The sequence below is a fragment of the Pseudophryne corroboree genome, unplaced genomic scaffold (assembly GCF_028390025.1).
Source record: "Pseudophryne corroboree isolate aPseCor3 unplaced genomic scaffold, aPseCor3.hap2 scaffold_851, whole genome shotgun sequence".
NCBI classification, from domain to species: domain Eukaryota; kingdom Metazoa; phylum Chordata; class Amphibia; order Anura; family Myobatrachidae; genus Pseudophryne; species Pseudophryne corroboree.
In genome coordinates this window covers 119,263-137,305 of record NW_026970430.1, presented here as the reverse complement: position 1 = coordinate 137,305, position 18,043 = coordinate 119,263, and the positions used below count along the sequence as shown (strand labels likewise).

Below are 18,043 nucleotides of genomic sequence, written 5' to 3'. Positions count from 1 at the left end.
TGGCGCAATCAGTTAGTGTGTAAGGCTATTAACCAAAAGGTTGGTTGTTCAATCCCACCCAGGGACTTAATTGACCTTGTTATCAGATTTTGGTGATCTTTAAGTAGACAAGTCAAAATTTCAAACCCCCTGTTATGGTGTAGGGTACCTGGCCTTCTCTGATGTAATCAGAGTTAGATTTGATTCAGTGATTTTATAAAAACAGCTAGGAAGCACAATTTGGCAGTGGGTTGCAGAGAAAAAGAAATATGCTGGCAGAAAAATCCAATTGAGTGATTAAACAGCTCTTCATTTTCTGGCTTTATTTTTATACTAACTAATTTGTTCTCTGAAAAGTGTCCACAAAGCCAAGTATCTGATTAACATATTTGTAGGGATGGTTTTTCACCTATTACTAAATTAAACTTGCTTCATTGGAAAGGCAGCAAGATGCATCCTCATTTCAATATCTACTGAAATAATACAGGTTGATACCAGGAAACATTAACGCCACTGCATCCTTGCTGCTTTCTCATGTGGAAGTCTGTTTAATGTGAAAACAAGGTGATATCTAATTAGCACACAGGTAAGGAATTAAGAAAATCTTTATTTAAGGGTGAAGATGTTTCTCACAAAATAGTTGCCCCAATGCATCATTGAAATTCAAGCTGGAAAGATGATTTTAATATATCACTTGTACATTTTGTATTGCTCTTATGGTGACAATGTAGTTTGTTTTTGTCAATTACCATTTTAATAATAGGGTAAAGAAAATTAAGTGGATTTTTGAAAGAAAACAATACTGTCAATATACTATTAAAACAAATTAAAATGGTAAAAGTTATTGTACTTTAAGTAAAAATAAAAGCTAAAATATCAATCCCAGTTTTGGATTACTTTAATGAACAAAAAAAAAAATTCATATAGCAAAGGATAGTTTCAATCTGCCTACCTCTGGGTTATGGGCCCAGCATGCTTCCATTGCAGTACTCTGCTGCACATGTAAGTGCAAGAGATCCTGAAGCACTCACTCATCATGCGAAAGTACCAATGTGTTTCTTCATTGGTTGCTGGAAGAAACATCTTACAAAAACTCTCCAGATTATTGACTTTTTAAAGTTTTTCTAGGAAACGTTCTAGATGAATGCTTATTAGTCTTTGTCAGTATGTGCTTTTTGCAAAGTGTCGCTGTGGCGCAATCAGTTAGTGTGTAAGGCTGTTAACCAAAAGGTTGGTGGTTCAATCCCACCCAGGGACTTAATTGACCTTGTTATCAGATTTTGGTGATATTTAAGTAGACAAGTCAAAATTGCAAACCCCCTCTTATGGTATAGGGTACCTGGCCTTCTCTGATGTAATCAGAGTTAGATTTGATTAAGTGATTTTATAAAAAAACAGCTAGGAAGCACAATTTAGCAGTGGGTTGCAGAGAAAAAGAAAAATGCTGGCAGAAAAATCCAATTGAGTGATTAAACAGCTCTTCATTTTCTGGCTTTATTTTTATGATTACAAATTTGTTCTCTGAAAAGTGTCCACAAAGCCAAGTATCTGATTAACATCTTTGTAGGGATGGTTTTTCACCTATTACTAAATTAAACTTGCTTCATTGGAAAGGCAGCAAGATGCATCCTCATTTCAATATCTACGGAAATAATACAGGTTGACACCAGGAAACATTAACGCCACTGCATCTTTGCTGTTTTCTCATGTGGAAGTCTGTTTAATGTGAAAACAAGGTGATATCTAATTAGCACACAGGTAAGGAATTAAGAAAATCTTTATTTAAGGGTGAAGATGTTTCTCACAAAATCGTTGCCCCAATGCATCATTGAAATTCAAGCTGGAAAGATGATTTTAATATATCACTTGTACATTTTGTATTGCTCTTCTGGTGACAATGTAGTTTGTTTTTGTCAATTACCATTTTAATAATCGGGTAAAGAAAATTAATTGGATTTTTGAAAGAAAACAATACTGTCAATATACTATTAAAACAAATTAAAATGGTAAAAGTTATTGTACTTTAAGTAAAAATAAAAGAGCAAAAATATCAATCCCAGTTTTGGATTACTTTAATTAACAAAAAAAAATGCATATAGCAGAGGATAGTTTCAATCTGCCTACCTCTGGGTTATGGACCCAGCATGCTTCCATTACAGTACTCTGCTGCACATGTAAGTGCAAAAGATCCTGAAGCACTCACTCATCATGGGAAAGTACCAATGTGTTTCTTCATTGGTTGATGGAAGAAACATCTTACAAAAACTCTCCACATTATTGACTTTTTAAAATGTTTCTAGGAATCGTTCTAGATGAATGCTTATTAGCCTTTGTCAGTATGTACTTTTGCAAAGTGTCGCTGTGGCGCAATCAGTTAGTGTGTAAGGCTGTTAACCAAAAGGTTGGTGGTTCAATCCCACCCAGGGACTTAATCGACCTTGTTATCAGATTTTGGTGATCTTTAAGTAGACAAGTCAAAATTTCAAACCCCCTGTTATGGTGTAGGGTACCTGGCCTTCTCTGATGTAATCAGAGTTAGATTTGATTCAGTGATTTTATAAAAACAGCTAGGAAGCACAATTTAGCAGTGGGTTGCAGAGAAAAAGAAATATGCTGGCAGAAAAATCCAATTGAGTGATTAAACAGCTCTTCATTTTCTGGCTTTATTTTTATGCTAACAAATTTGTGCTCTGAAAAGTGTCCACAAAGCCAAGTATCTGATTAACACCTTTGTAGGGATGGTTTTTCACCTATTATTAAATTAAACTTGCTTCATTGGAAAGGCAGCAAGTGATGTCATCCAAGCAGTGGGTCAAAGTTGGCTTCAAACCTCGTCTGCTTATGAAAAGAGAAAAGGGGTATGCAGGGCATGGCGGCCTTTTGCGGTGCTTGGATGACCCCTAGTTCGCATTAAATAATGCAGTCGAGTTTCCCACATTTGGGGAAATCACAGGGGTCAGCATACCCAGAATGCAATGAATGAACCGCACCCTGGGAGAACAGTCTTCATGACCATGGTATCTCCTATGCAAAATAAGTATGATTTGGAATAGGGCTGGGGAGGGCCGCTGCTCAGGCACATCTCTGTCAAGTAAAGGAGATTCAACTGAGGCAGCACAAGGGAACTCTCATCTGGGGACAACAACTGCAGGGAGAACACATATTTTCAGATGAACATGGGAGGGCAGAAGGCTGCCTAATACTGAAGCACCCTCAAACAACAAACCAAATGCAACAACTAGTGCAAGTATTCCTGGGGGAAGGCCTGCAGCAGATGGATTTGCATATGGCGATGTCATCCAAGCAGTGGGTCAAAGTTGGCTTCAACCCTCGTCTGCATATGAAAAGAGAAAAGGGGCGTGCAGGGCATGGCGGCCTTTTGCGGCACTTGGATGACCCCTAGTTCGCATTAAACACCTCCACCCTCCGTCGCTGTGGGGCTCATGTTGGCTATGCCCCAGCCCCTGAAGGATTCAAGCTGATTTCTTGCAGCAGCTGGGCACTGTAACAGCTCCAGAGCTGCTCTGTAAGGCAAGTAAAAGGGTGTGGGCCCTGCAGCACTACCTGTAGTTTGCATTGTGCATTGGAAGGCACAAAGTAAGCAGACGGGAGGAGAAGTCAGGATAGTGCACAAGGGTATAGACGGGAGGGGCTCAAGAAAAAAGAAGTGGAAACAGACAGCAAACTAGGCTTCCAATGCACAATGCAAACTACAGGTAGTGCTGCAGGGCCCACACCCTTTTACTTGCCTTACAGAGCAGCTCTGGAGCTGTTTAATCACTCAATTGGATTTTTCTGCCAGCATAATTTTTCTCTTACGTCCTAGAGGATGCTGGGGACTCCGTAAGGACCATGGGGGATAGACGGGCTCCGCAGGAGACATGGGCACTTTAAGAAAGACTTTAGATCTGGGTGTGCACTGGCTCCTCCCTTTATGCCCCTCCTCCAGACCTCAGTTTACTACTGTGCCCAGAGGAGACTGGGTGCTTTTCAGGGAGCTCTCCTGAGTTTCCTGACAGAAAGTATATTTGTTAGATTTTTTTATTTTCAGGGAGCCTGCTGGCAACAGACTCCCTGCATCGAGGGGCGGAGGGGAGAGATGCACACCTACTTCTGTGAGTTGATAGGCTCTGCTTCATAGGCTACTGTACAGCATTAGCTCCAGAGGGATCGGTACGCAGGTCTCACCCTCGCCGTCCGTCCCAGAGCCGCGCCGCCGTCCCCCTCGCAGAGCCGGAAGATAGAAGCCGGGTGAGTATGAGAAGAAAAGAAGACTTCAGAGGCGGCGGAAGACTTCATGATCTTCACTGAGGTAACGCACAGCAGTAAAGCTGTGCTCCATTGCTCCAATACACCTCACACACGGCAGTCAGTGTAAGGGTGAAGGGCGCAGGGGGGACGCCCTGGGCAGCAATATAGACCACTCTTTGGCAAAATAAATATATATGCAGCTAGGCACTGTATATATATATATAAGAGCCCCCGCCATTTTTTTACTATATTTGAGCGGGACAGAAGCCCATCGCTGAGGGGGTGGGGCTTCTCCCTCAGCACTCACCAGCGCCATTTTCTCCACAGCACCGCTGAGGGGAAGCTCCACGGACTCTCCCCTGCTTATACCACGGTAGAAAGAGGGTCTTAAAGAAGAGGGGGGCACATAATTAGGCGCATATATATATGGAAATACAGCGCTACTGGGTAAACATAAAATTATTGTGTTTTTTTCCTGGGTCATATAGCGCTGGGGTGTGTGCTGGCATACTCTCTCTCTCTGTCTCTCCAAAGGGCCTTGTTGGGGAACTGTCCTCAGATAAGAGGATTCCCTGAGTGTATGGTGTGTCGGTACACGTGTGTCGACATGTCTGAGGTAGAAGGCTCTCCTAGAGAGGAGCAGGAGCAAATTAATGTGGTGTCTCCATCGACAACGCCGACACCTGACTGGATGGATATGTGGAATGTTTTAAGTGCTAATGTAAACTTATTACACAAGAGATTAGACAAAGCTGAAGCTAGGGAACAGTCAGGGAGTCAACCCATGCCTGTCCCTATGTCGCAGGGACCTTCGGGGTCTCAAAAGCGCCCACTATCCCAAATAGTTGACACAGATACCGACACAGATTCTGACTCCAGTGTCGACTACGATGATGCAAAGTTACAGCCAAAATTGGCTAAATGTATTCGATATATGATTATTGCAATAAAAGATGTTTTGCACATCACAGAGTCCCCTGTCCCTGACACGAGGGTACACATGTATAAGGGAAAGAAACCTGAGATAACCTTTCCCCCCTCACATGAGTTGAACGAATTATGTGAAAAAGCTTGGGAATCTCCAGACAAAAAGCTGCAGATTCCCAAAAGGATTCTTATGGCGTATCCTTTCCCGCCAATGGACAGGATACGGTGGGAATCCTCCCCTAGGGTGGATAAAGCATTGACACGCTTATCCAAAAAGGTAGCGCTGCCATCCCAGGATACGGCTACCATCAGGGACCCTGCTGACCGCAAGCAGGAGGTTACCCTAAAGTCCATTTACACACATTCTGGTACCTTACTCAGACCGGTAATTGCGTCGGCCGGGGTTGTAGCGCAGTGGCAGCATGGACAGATACCTTATCAGCAGAGATTGAGACCCTAGATAAGGATGCTATGTTATTGACCATAGGGCATATAAAAGATGCTGTCCTATATATGAGAGATGCTCAAAGTGACATTAGTCTACTGGGTTCTAGAATAAACGCTATGTCGATTTCTGCTAGACGAGTCCTATGGACCCGGCAATGGACAGGTGATGCCGACTCAAAAAGGCATATGGAGGTTTTACCTTACAGGGGTGAGGAATTGTTTGGGGAAGGTCTCTCGGACCTAGTCTCCACAGCTACAGCTGGTAAATCAAATTTTTTGCCTTATATTCCCTCACAGCCTAAGAAAGCACCACATTATCAAATGCAGTCCTTTCGATCACAGAGAAACAAGAAAGTACGAGGTGCGTCCTTTCTTGCCAGAGGTAAGGGCAGAGGGAAGAAGCTGCACAACACAGCTAGTTCCCAGGAACAGAAGTCCTCCCCGGCCTCTACAAAATCCACCGCATGACGCTGGGGCTCCGCTAAAGGAGTCCGCCCAGTTGGGGGCACGTCTTCGAGTTTTCAGCCACATCTGGGTTCATTCGCAGGTGGATCCCTAGGCAATAGAAATTGTTTCTCAGGGTTACAAGCTGAAATTCGAAGAGGTGCCTCCTCGCCGGTTTTTCAAATCGGCCCTACCATCTTCTCCCCAGGAAAGGGAGATAGTGTTAAATGCAATTCACAAATTGTATCTTCAACATATGCCGCTGTTCGGGCACCCCCCTGTCAAGTGAAAGAGATCCAACTGAGGCAGCACAAGGGAACTCTCGAAAGAAGAACAAGGCTAGAGGAAGATCTGAGACAAAGAAATCAGACTTTTTCCAGAGCTGACCAGAGGAAAGCACAAACACAGTCCCCCACTACCACAAATAATGCAGTCGAGTTTCCCACATTTGGGGAAATCACAGGGGTCAGCATACCCAGAATGCAATGAATGAACCTCACCCTGGGAGAAAAATCTTCATGACCATGGTATCGCCTATGCAAAATAAGTATGATTTGGGATAGGGCTGGGGAGGGCCGCTGCTCAGGCACATCTCTGTCAAGTAAAGGAGATTCAACTGAGGCAGCACAAGGGAACTCTCATCTGGGGACAACAACTGCAGGGAGAACACATATTTTCAGATGAACATGTGAGGGCAGAAGGCTGCCTAATGCTGAAGCACCCCCAAACAACAAACCAAATGCAACAACTAGTGCAAGCATTCCTGGGGGAAGGCCTGCAGCAGATGGATTTGCATATGGTGATGTCATCCAAGCAGTGGGTCAAAGTTGGCTTCAACCCTCGTCTGCATATGAAAAGAGAAAAGGGGCGTGCAGGGCATGGCGGCCTTTTGCAGCGCTTGGATGACCCCTAGTTCGCATTACACACCTCCACCCTCCTTCGGTGTGGGGCTCATGTTGGCTATGCCCCAGCCCCTGAAGCATTCAAGCTGATTTCTTGCAGCAGCTGGGCACTGTAACTGCTCCAGAGCTACTCTGTAAGGCAAGTAAAAGGGTGTGGGCCCTGCAGCACTACCTGTAGTTCGCATTGTGCGTTGGAAGGCACGAAGTAAGCAGACGGGAGAAGTCAGGATAGTGCGCAAGGGCATAGAAGGGAGCGGCTCAAGAAAAGAGAAGTGGAAACAGACAGCAAACTAGGCTGTAGAGAGACCTGAGACAAAGAGATCTGAATTATACGAGAGCCGACGAGGGGAAACACAAATTATGCAGTCAAGTTTCCCACATTTGGGGAAATCGCAGGAGCAGCACACCCAGAGTGCAATGGTTGAGCCTTGCCCTGGGAGAAGCACCTTCATGATCATAGTATCTCACCTGGCAGGTAAGTAGGAGTTGGGCTAGAGCTGGGGAGGGTCGCTGCTCGGGTTCCCCCCTGTGAAGTGAAGGAGATCCAACTGAGGCAGCACCTTGGAACTCTCGAAAGAAGAACAAGGCTAGAGGAAGATCTGAGACAAAGAAATCTGACTTTTACCAGAGCTGACCAGAGGAAAGCACAAACACAGTCCCCCACTACCACAAATAATGCAGTCGAGTTTCCCACATTTGGGAAAATCACAGGGGTCAGCATACCCAGAATGCAATGAATGAACCTCACCCTGGGAGAACAATCTTCATGACCATGGTATCTCCTATGCAAAATAAGTATGATTTGGGATAGGGCTGGTGAGGGCCGCTGCCCAGGCACATCTCTGTCAAGTAAAGGAGATTCAACTGAGGCAGCACAAGGGAACTCTCATCTGGGGACAACAACTGCAGGGAGACCACATCTTTTCAGATGAACATGGGAGGGCGGAAGGCTGCCTAATACTGAAGCACCATCAAATATCAAACCATATGCAACAACTAGTACAAGCACTCCTGGGGGAAGGTCTGCAGCAGACGGATTTGCATACGGTGATGTTATCCAAGCAGTGGGCCAAAGTTGACTGGAACCCTCATCTGCATATGAAAAGAGAAAAGGGGCATGCAGGGCATGGCGGCCTTTTGCAGTGCTTGGATGACCCCTAGTTCGCATTAAACACCCCCACCCTCCTTTGGTGTGGGGCTCATGTTGGCCATGCCCCATCCCCTGAAGCATTCAAGCTGATTTCTTGCAGCAGCTGGGCACTGTAACAGCTCCAGAGCTGTTCTGTAAGGCAAGAAAAAGGGTGTGGGCCCTGCAGCACCACCTGTTGTTCGCATTGTGCGTTGGAAGGCACAAATTAAGCAGACGGGAGGAGAAGTCAGGATAGTGCGCAAGGGCATACTTTTCTCTTAGTCCGGGGGCAAGGCTTCAAAATGGGGTCTGCAACGGAGGAGACACAGGGGGCGTGGTCACAGCAGCTTTTCTCTACAGCCTGCACCAGCAGGAGCCTACACCATTTTTTATGATCACGCTGAACTGCAGTGCGACTGCAATTACAGCATGGTCAAGAAGGGAGGCGTCATGCTGGGTGGCCATGCCCTGTCACTGTGCAGGAGCCAGCACAGCTCACACACTAGTCCCCGGGTGCAGCCCCCAACCCCCGGGACACCCGGAGCAACAAAATGTAGATTCAGGCCACCAGGCCACGCCCCTACCTATGAAACCATGCCTCCTTTTTACCATTGCGCTGTTTATCTGCGCGCACTGCATTACAATCTCCCTCGCCACCTCTCTGGGTGTCACCAGTGATAGTGACACCTCTGCCATGCTTGTAGCAGCTGGTCCTAAGATCTACGCCTCAAGCCCTGAGTGTTTGCCCTTGTGACTTGTTGATCATCATAGCGAAGCAGATGCTTACAGAAAACTGCAGGGGCTTAGATTGAAAATAAAAAAATTGATGGGTATAAGGTAGAGAGGAGCGGGTTCGGTTCTCCGAGAACCGAATTCCCCACGAACTCCACGTGGTTTACACTGGTCCGAGGCAGGCTCGGTTGTTCCCGCCTGACTCGGAAAACCTGAACAAGGGAAAATGTCATCATCCCGCTGTCGGATTCTTGCGAGATTCGGATTCCATATAAAGAGCTGCGCGTTGCTGCCATTTTTACTCGTGCATTGAAGAGAGAGCGGAGAGGACGTGGCTATGTTCTCTCAGTGGAAATCTCAATATCAGTGCTCAGTATCAGTGGTTACTTATTGCTGCTCAGTAATACTAGTAGTGTGTCTCTCCTGCTCAGTGTCAGTTCTCAGTAGTATCCTCATCAGTGCTCAGTATCACTGCTCATTGTCTTGTGCTGCATTGTGGTGCTCAGCATACTACAGTACATTACTAATAGTCCAGTGCTGCATCTTGCTGCTCAGTGTCAGTTCTAGTATCCTCATCAGTGCTCACTATCACTGCTCATTGCATTGTGGTGTTCTGTATACTACAGTAACATAGTAATATAGTATATATAGAGGAGCGGGTTCGGTTCTCCGAGAACCGAATTCCCTACGAACTCCACGTGGTTTACACTGGTCCGAGGCAGGCTCGGTTGTTCCCGCCTGACTCGGAAAACCTGAACAAGGGAAAATGTCATCATCCCGCTGTCGGATTCTCGCGAGATTCGGATTCCATATAAAGAGCTGCGCGTTGCCGCCATTTTTACTCGTGCATTGAAGAGAGAGCGGAGAGGACGTGGCTATGTTCTCTCAGTGGAAATCTCAATATCAGTGCCCAGTATCAGTGGTTACTTATTGCTGCTCAGTAATACTAGTAGTGTGTCTCTCCTGCTCAGTGTCAGTTCTCAGTAGTATCCTCATCAGTGCTCAGTATCACTGCTCATTGTCTTGTGCTGCATTGTGGTGCTCAGCATACAACAGTACATTACTAATAGTCCAGTGCTGCATCTTGCTGCTCATGTTGGCTATGCCCCAGCCCCTGAAGCATTCAAGCTGATTTCTTGCAGCAGCTGGGCACTGTAACAGCTCCAGAGCTGCTCTGTAAGGCAAGTAAAAGGGTGTTGGCCCTGCAGCACTACCTGTAGTTTGCATTGTGCGTTGGAAGGCACAAAGTAAGCAGACAGGAGAAGTCAGGAGAGTGCACAAGGGCATAGAAGGCAGGGGCTCAAGAAAAGAGAAGTGGAAACAGACAGCAAACTAGGCTGGAGAGAGACCTGAGACAAAGAGATCTGAATTATACGAGTAGCCGACCAGAGGAAACACAAATTATGCAGTCAAGTGTCCCACATTTGGGGAAATCGTAGGAGCAGCACACCCAGAGTGCAATGGGTGAGCCTTGCCCTGGGAGAAGCACCTTCCTGATCATAGTATCTCACTTGGCAGGTAAGTAGGAGTTGGGCTTGAGCTGGGGAGGGTCGCTGCTCGGGCACCCCCCTGTCAAGTGAAGGAGATCCAACTGAGGCAGCACAAGGAAACTCTCGAAAAAAGAACAAGGCTAGAGGAAGATCTGAGACAAAGAAATCTGACTTTTACCAGAGCTGACCAGAGGAAAGCACAAACACAGTCCCCCACTACCACAAATAATGCAGTCGAGTTTCCCACATTTGGGGAAATCACAGGGGTCAGCATACCCAGAATGCAATGAATGAACCTCACCCTGGGAGAACAATCTTCATGACCATGGTATCTCCTATGCAAAATAAGTATGATTTGGGATAGGGCTGGGGAGGGCCGCTGCTCAGGCACATCTCTGTCAAGTTAAGGAGATTCAACTGAGGCAGCACAAGGGAACTCTCATCTGGGGACAACAACTGCAGGGAGAACACATATTTTCAGATGAACATGGGAGAGCAGAAGGCTGCCTAATACTGAAGCACCCCAAACAACAAACCAAATGCAACAACTAGTACAAGCATTCCTGGGGGAAGGTCTGCAGAAGACGGATTTGCATACGGTGATGTTATCCAAGCAGTGGGCCAAAGTTGACTGGAACCCTCATCTGCATATGAAAAGAGAAAAGGGGCATGCAGGGCATGGCGGCCTTTTGCAGTGCTTGGATGACCCCTAGTTCGCATTAAACACCTCCCCCCTCCAGGTAGTGCTGCAGGGCCCACACCCTTTTACTTGCCTTACAGAGCAGCTCTGGAGCTGTTACAGTGCCCAGCTGCTGCAAGAAATCAGCTTGAATCCTTCAGGGGCTGGGGCATAGCCAACATGAGCCCCACACCGACGGAGGGTGGAGGTGTTTAATGCGAACTAGGGGTCATCCAAGTGCCGCAAAAGGCCGTCATGCCCTGCACGCCCCTTTTCTCTTTTCATATGCAGACGAGGGTTGAAGCCAACTTTGACCCACTGCTTGGATGACATCGCCATATGCAAATCCATCTGCTGCAGGCCTTCCCCCAGGAATACTTGCACTAGTTGTTGCATTTGGTTTGTTGTTTGAGGGTGCTTCAGTATTAGGCAGCCTTCTGCCCTCCCATGTTCATCTGAAAATATGTGTTCTCCCTGCAGTTGTTGTCCCCAGATGAGAGTTCCCTTGTGCTGCCTCAGTTGAATCTCCTTTACTTGACAGAGATGTGCCTGAGCAGCGGCCCTCCCCAGCCCTATCCCAAATCATACTTATTTTGCATAGGAGATACCATGGTCATGAAGACTGTTCTCCCAGGGTGCGGTTCATTCATTGCATTCTGGGTATGCTGACCCCTGTGATTTCCCCAAATGTGGGAAACTCGACTGCATTATTTAATGCGAACTAGGGGTCATCCAAGCACCGCAAAAGGCCGCCATGCCCTGCATACCCCTTTTCTCTTTTCATAAGCAGACGAGGTTTGAAGCCAACTTTGACCCACTGCTTGGATGACATCACTTGCTGCCTTTCCAATGAAGCAAGTTTAATTTAATAATAGGTGAAAAACCATCCCTACAAAGGTGTTAATCAGATACTTGGCTTTGTGGACACTTTTCAGAGCACAAATTTGTTAGCATAAAAATAAAGCCAGAAAATGAAGAGCTGTTTAATCACTCAATTGGATTTTTCTGCCAGCATATTTCTTTTTCTCTGCAACCCACTGCTAAATTGTGCTTCCTAGCTGTTTTTATAAAATCACTGAATCAAATCTAACTCTGATTACATCAGAGAAGGCCAGGTACCCTACACCATAACAGGGGGTTTGAAATTTTAACTTGTCTACTTAAAGATCACCAAAATCTGATAACAAGGTCAATTAAGTCCCTGGGTGGGATTGAACCACCAACCTTTTGGTTAACAGCCTTACACACTAACTGATTGCGCCACAGCGACACTTTGCAGAAGTACATACTGACAAAGGCTAATAAGCATTCATCTAGAACGATTCCTAGAAACATTTTAAAAAGTCAATAATGTGGAGAGTTTTTGTAAGATGTTTCTTCCATCAACCAATGAAGAAACACATTGGTACTTTCCCATGATGAGTGAGTGCTTCAGGATCTTTTGCACTTACATGTGCAGCAGAGTACTGTAATGGAAGCATGCTGGGTCCATAACCCAGAGGTAGGCAGATTGAAACTATCCTCTGCTATATGCATTTTTTTTTGTTAATTAAAGTAATCCAAAACTGGGATTGATATTTTAGCTTTTATTTTTACTTAAAGTACAATAACTTTTACCATTTTAATTTGTTTTAATAGTATATTGACAGTATTGTTTTCTTTCAAAAATCCAATTAATTTTCTTTACCCGATTATTAAAATGGTAATTGACAAAAACAAACTACATTGTCACCAGAAGAGCAATACAAAATGTACAAGTGATATATTAAAATCATCTTTCCAGCTTGAATTTCAATGATGCATTGGGGCAACGATTTTGTGAGAAACATCTTCACCCTTAAATAAAGATTTTCTTAATTCCTTACCTGTGTGCTAATTAGATATCACCTTGTTTTCACATTAAACAGACTTCCACATGAGAAAACAGCAAAGATGCAGTGGCGTTAATGTTTCCTGGTGTCAACCTGTATTATTTCCGTAGATATTGAAATGAGGATGCATCTTGCTGCCTTTCCAATGAAGCAAGTTTAATTTAGTAATAGGTGAAAAATCATCCCTACAAAGATGTTAATCAGATACTTGGCTTTGTGGACACTTTTCAGAGAACAAATTTGTAATCATAAAAATAAAGCCAGAAAATGAAGAGCTGTTTAATCACTCAATTGGATTTTTCTGCCAGCATTTTTCTTTTTCTCTGCAACCCACTGCTAAATTGTGCTTCCTAGCTGTTTTTTTATAAAATCACTTAATCAAATCTAACTCTGATTACATCAGAGAAGGCCAGGTACCCTATACCATAAGAGGGGGTTTGCAATTTTGACTTGTCTACTTAAATATCACCAAAATCTGATAACAAGGTCAATTAAGTCCCTGGGTGGGATTGAACCACCAACCTTTTGGTTAACAGCCTTACACACTAACTGATTGCGCCACAGCGACACTTTGCAAAAAGCACATACTGACAAAGACTAATAAGCATTCATCTAGAACGTTTCCTAGAAAAACTTTAAAAAGTCAATAATCTGGAGAGTTTTTGTAAGATGTTTCTTCCAGCAACCAATGAAGAAACACATTGGTACTTTCGCATGATGAGTGAGTGCTTCAGGATCTCTTGCACTTACATGTGCAGCAGAGTACTGCAATGGAAGCATGCTGGGCCCATAACCCAGAGGTAGGCAGATTGAAACTATCCTTTGCTATATGAATTTTTTTTTTTGTTCATTAAAGTAATCCAAAACTGGGATTGATATTTTAGCTTTTATTTTTACTTAAAGTACAATAACTTTTACCATTTTAATTTGTTTTAATAGTATATTGACAGTATTGTTTTCTTTCAAAAATCCACTTAATTTTCTTTACCCTATTATTAAAATGGTAATTGACAAAAACAAACTACATTGTCACCATAAGAGCAATACAAAATGTACAAGTGATATATTAAAATCATCTTTCCAGCTTGAATTTCAATGATGCATTGGGGCAACGATTTTGTGAGAAACATCTTCACCCTTAAATAAAGATTTTCTTAATTCCTTACCTGTGTGCTAATTAGATATCACCTTGTTTTCACATTAAACAGACTTCCACATGAGAAAGCAGCAAGGATGCAGTGGCGTTAATGTTTCCTGGTATCAACCTGTATTATTTCAGTAGATATTGAAATGAGGATGCATCTTGCTGCCTTTCCAATGAAGCAAGTTTAATTTAGTAATAGGTGAAAAACCATCCCTACAAATATGTTAATCAGATACTTGGCTTTGTGGACACTTTTCAGAGAACAAATTAGTTAGTATAAAAATAAAGCCAGAAAATGAAGAGCTGTTTAATCACTCAATTGGATTTTTCTGCCAGCATATTTCTTTTTCTCTGCAACCCACTGCCAAATTGTGCTTCCTAGCTGTTTTTATAAAATCACTGAATCAAATCTAACTCTGATTACATCAGAGAAGGCCAGGTACCCTACACCGTAACAGGGGGTTTGAAATTTTGACTTGTCTACTTAAAGATCACCAAAATCTGATAACAAGGTCAATTAAGTCCCTGGGTGGGATTGAACAACCAACCTTTTGGTTAATAGCCTTACACACTAACTGATTGCGCCACAGCTACACTTTGCAAAAGTACATACTGACAAAGGCTAATAAGCATTCATCTAGAACGATTCCTAGAAACATTTTAAAAAGTCAATAATGTGGAGAGTTTTTGTAAGATGTTTCTTCCATCAACCAATGAAGAAACACATTGGTACTTTCCCATGATAAGTGAGTGCTTCAGGACCTCTTGCACTTACATGTGCAGCAGAGTACTGTAATGGAAGCATGCTGGGTCCATAACCCAGAGGTAGGCAGATTGAAACTATCCTCTGCTATATGCATTTTTTTTTGTTAATTAAAGTAATCCAAAACTGGGATTGATATTTTTGCTCTTTTATTTTTACTTAAAGTACAATAACTTTTACCATTTTAATTTGTTTTAAGAGTATATTGACAGTATTGTTTTCTTTCAAAAATCCACTTAATTTTCTTTACCCGATTATTAAAATGGTAATTGACAAAAACAAACTACATTGTCACCAGAAGAGCAATACAAAATGTACAAGTGATATATTAAAATCATCTTTCCAGCTTGAATTTCAATGATGCATTGGGGCAACGATTTTGTGAGAAACATCTTCACCCTTAAATAAAGATTTTCTTAATTCCTTACCTGTGTGCTAATTAGATATCACCTTGTTTTCACATTAAACAGACTTCCACATGAGAAAACAGCAAAGATGCAGTGGCGTTAATGTTTCCTGGTGTCAACCTGTATTATTTCCGTAGATATTGAAATGAGGATGCATCTTGCTGCCTTTCCAATGAAGCAAGTTTAATTTAGTAATAGGTGAAAAACCATCCCTACAAAGATGTTAATCAGATACTTGGCTTTGTGGACACTTTTCAGAGAACAAATTTGTAATCATAAAAATAAAGCCAGAAAATGAAGAGCTGTTTAATCACTTAATTGGATTTTTCTGCCAGCATTTTTCTTTTTCTCTGCAACCCACTGCTAAATTGTGCTTCCTAGCTGTTTTTTTATAAAATCACTTAATCAAATCTAACTCTGATTACATCAGAGAAGGCAAGGTACCCTACACCATAAGAGGGGGTTTGCAATTTTGACTTGTCTACTTAAATATTACCAAAATCTGATCACAAGGTCAGTTACGTCCCTGGATGGGATTGAACCACCAACCTTTTGATTAATAGCTGAACACACTAACCGATTGCGCCACAGAGACACTTTGCGAAAAGTACATACTGACAAAGACTAATAAGCATTCATCTAGAACGTTTCCTAGAAAAACTTTAAAAAGTCAATAATCTGGAGAGTTTTTGTAAGATGTTTCTTCCAGCAACCAATGAAGAAACACATTGGTACTTTCGCATGATGAGTGAGTGCTTCAGGATCTCTTGCACTTACATGTGCAGCAGAGTACTGCAATGGAAGCATGCTGGGCCCATAACCCAGAGGTAGGCAGATTGAAACTATCCTTTGCTATATGCATTTTTTTTTTGTTCATTAAAGTAATCCAAAACTGGGATTGATATTTTAGCTTTTATTTTTACTTAAAGTACAATAACTTTTACCATTTTAATTTGTTTTAATAGTATATTGACAGTATTGTTTTCTTTCAAAAATCCTATTAATTTTCTTTACCCGATTATTAAAATGGTAATTGACAAAAACAAACTACATTGTCACCAGAAGAGCAATACAAAATGTACAAGTGATATATTAAAATCATCTTTCCAGCTTGAATTTCAATGATGCATTGGGGCAACGATTTTGTGAGAAACATCTTCACCCTTAAATAAAGATTTTCTTAATTCCTTACCTGTGTGCTAATTAGATATCACCTTGTTTTCACATTAAACAGACTTCCACATGAGAAAGCAGCAAGGATGCAGTGGCGTTAATGTTTCCTGGTGTCAACCTGTATTATTTCAGTAGATATTGAAATGAGGATGCATCTTGCTGCCTTTCCAATGAAGCAAGTTTAATTTAGTAATAGGTGAAAAACCATCCCTACAAATATGTTAATCAGATACTTGGCTTTGTGGACACTTTTCAGAGAACAAATTCGTTAGCATAAAAATAAAGCCAGAAAATGAAGAGCTGTTTAATCACTCAATTGGATTTTTCTGCCAGCATATTTCTTTTTCTCTGCAACCCACTGCTAAATTGTGCTTCCTAGCTGTTTTTTTTATAAAATCACTGATTCAAATCTAACTCTGATTACATCAGAGTAGGCCAGGTACCCTACACCATAAGAAGGGGGTTTGAAATTTTGACTTGTCTACTTAAAGATCACCAAAATCTGATAACAAGGTCAATTACATCCCTGCGTGGGATTGAACCACCAACCCTGTGATTAATAACCAAACACACCAACAGATTGCGCCACAGAGACACTTTACAAACGTACATACTGACAAAGGCTAATAAGCATTCATCTAGAACGTTTCCTAGAAAAACTTTAAAAAGTCAATAATCTGGAGAGTTTTTGTAAGATGTTTCTTCCATCAACCAACGAAGAAACACATTGGTACTTTCCCATGATGAGTGAGTGCTTCAGGATCTCTTGCACTTACATGTGCAGCAGAGTACTGCAATGGAAAAATGCTGGGCCCATAACCCAGAGGTAGGCAGATTGAAACTATCCTCTGCTATATGCATTTTTTTTTGTTAATTAAAGTAATCCAAAACTGGGATTGATATTTTTGCTCTTTTATTTTTACTTAAAGTGCAATAACTTTTACCTTTTTAATTTGTTTTAATAGTATATTGACAGTATTGTTTTCTTTCAAAAATCCACTTAATTTTCTTTACCCTATTATTAAAATGGTAATTGACAAAAACAAACTACATTGTCACCAGAAGAGCAATACAAAATGTACAAGTGATATATTAAAATCATCTTTCCAGCTTGAATTTCAATGATGCATTGGGGTAACGATTTTGTGAGAAACACCTTCACCCTTGAATAAAGATTTTCTTAATTCCTTACCTGTGTGCTAATTAGATATCACCTTGTTTTCACATTAAACAGACTTCAACATGCGAAAGCAGCAAGGATGCAGTGGCGTTAATGTTTCCTGGTGTCAACCTGTATTATTTCAGTAGACATTGAAATGAGGATGCATCTTGCTGCCTTTCCAATGAAGCAAGTTTAATTTAGTAATAGGTGAAAAACCATCCCTACAAAGGTGTTAATCAGAGACTTGGCTTTGTGGACACTTTTCAGAGAACAAATTTGTTAGCATAAAAATAAAGCCAGAAAATGAAGAGCTGTTTAATCACTCAATTGGATTTTTTTGCCAGCATATTTCTTTTTCTCTGCAACCCACTGCTAAATTGTGCTTCCTAGCTGTTTTTATAAAATCACTGAATCAAATCTAACTCTGATTACATCAGAGAAGGCCAGGTACCCTACACCATAACAGGGGGTTTGAAATTTTGACTTGTCTACTTAAAGATCACCAAAATCTGATAACAAGGTCAATTACTTCCCTGGGTGGGA

At 42.3% G+C, this 18,043-nt stretch overlaps 4 non-coding genes and 3 pseudogenes across 4 annotated transcripts; 1 reads left to right on the top strand and 6 right to left on the bottom strand.

Annotated features, from left to right (window-relative positions):
- Positions 1-2,841: 2,841 nt before the first annotated feature.
- LOC135043121 (U1 spliceosomal RNA) lies at positions 2,842-3,020 on the bottom strand (annotated as a pseudogene).
- A 3,415-nt stretch (positions 3,021-6,435) lies between these two features.
- LOC135043171 (U1 spliceosomal RNA) lies at positions 6,436-6,599 on the bottom strand. The gene has a single exon (XR_010236173.1). It is a non-coding gene; the product is annotated as a U1 spliceosomal RNA (small nuclear RNA).
- A 698-nt stretch (positions 6,600-7,297) lies between these two features.
- LOC135043095 (U1 spliceosomal RNA) lies at positions 7,298-7,433 on the bottom strand (annotated as a pseudogene).
- A 152-nt stretch (positions 7,434-7,585) lies between these two features.
- On the bottom strand, positions 7,586-7,749 carry LOC135043145 (U1 spliceosomal RNA). The gene has a single exon (XR_010236148.1). It is a non-coding gene; the product is annotated as a U1 spliceosomal RNA (small nuclear RNA).
- Positions 7,750-10,173: 2,424 nt separating this feature from the next.
- LOC135043091 (U1 spliceosomal RNA) lies at positions 10,174-10,337 on the bottom strand. The gene has a single exon (XR_010236114.1). It is a non-coding gene; the product is annotated as a U1 spliceosomal RNA (small nuclear RNA).
- Positions 10,338-10,489: 152 nt separating this feature from the next.
- Positions 10,490-10,653, bottom strand: LOC135043086 (U1 spliceosomal RNA). Its single transcript, XR_010236109.1, has one exon. It is a non-coding gene; the product is annotated as a U1 spliceosomal RNA (small nuclear RNA).
- A 911-nt stretch (positions 10,654-11,564) lies between these two features.
- LOC135043119 (U1 spliceosomal RNA) lies at positions 11,565-11,743 on the top strand (annotated as a pseudogene).
- The last annotated feature ends 6,300 nt before the right edge of the window (positions 11,744-18,043 follow it).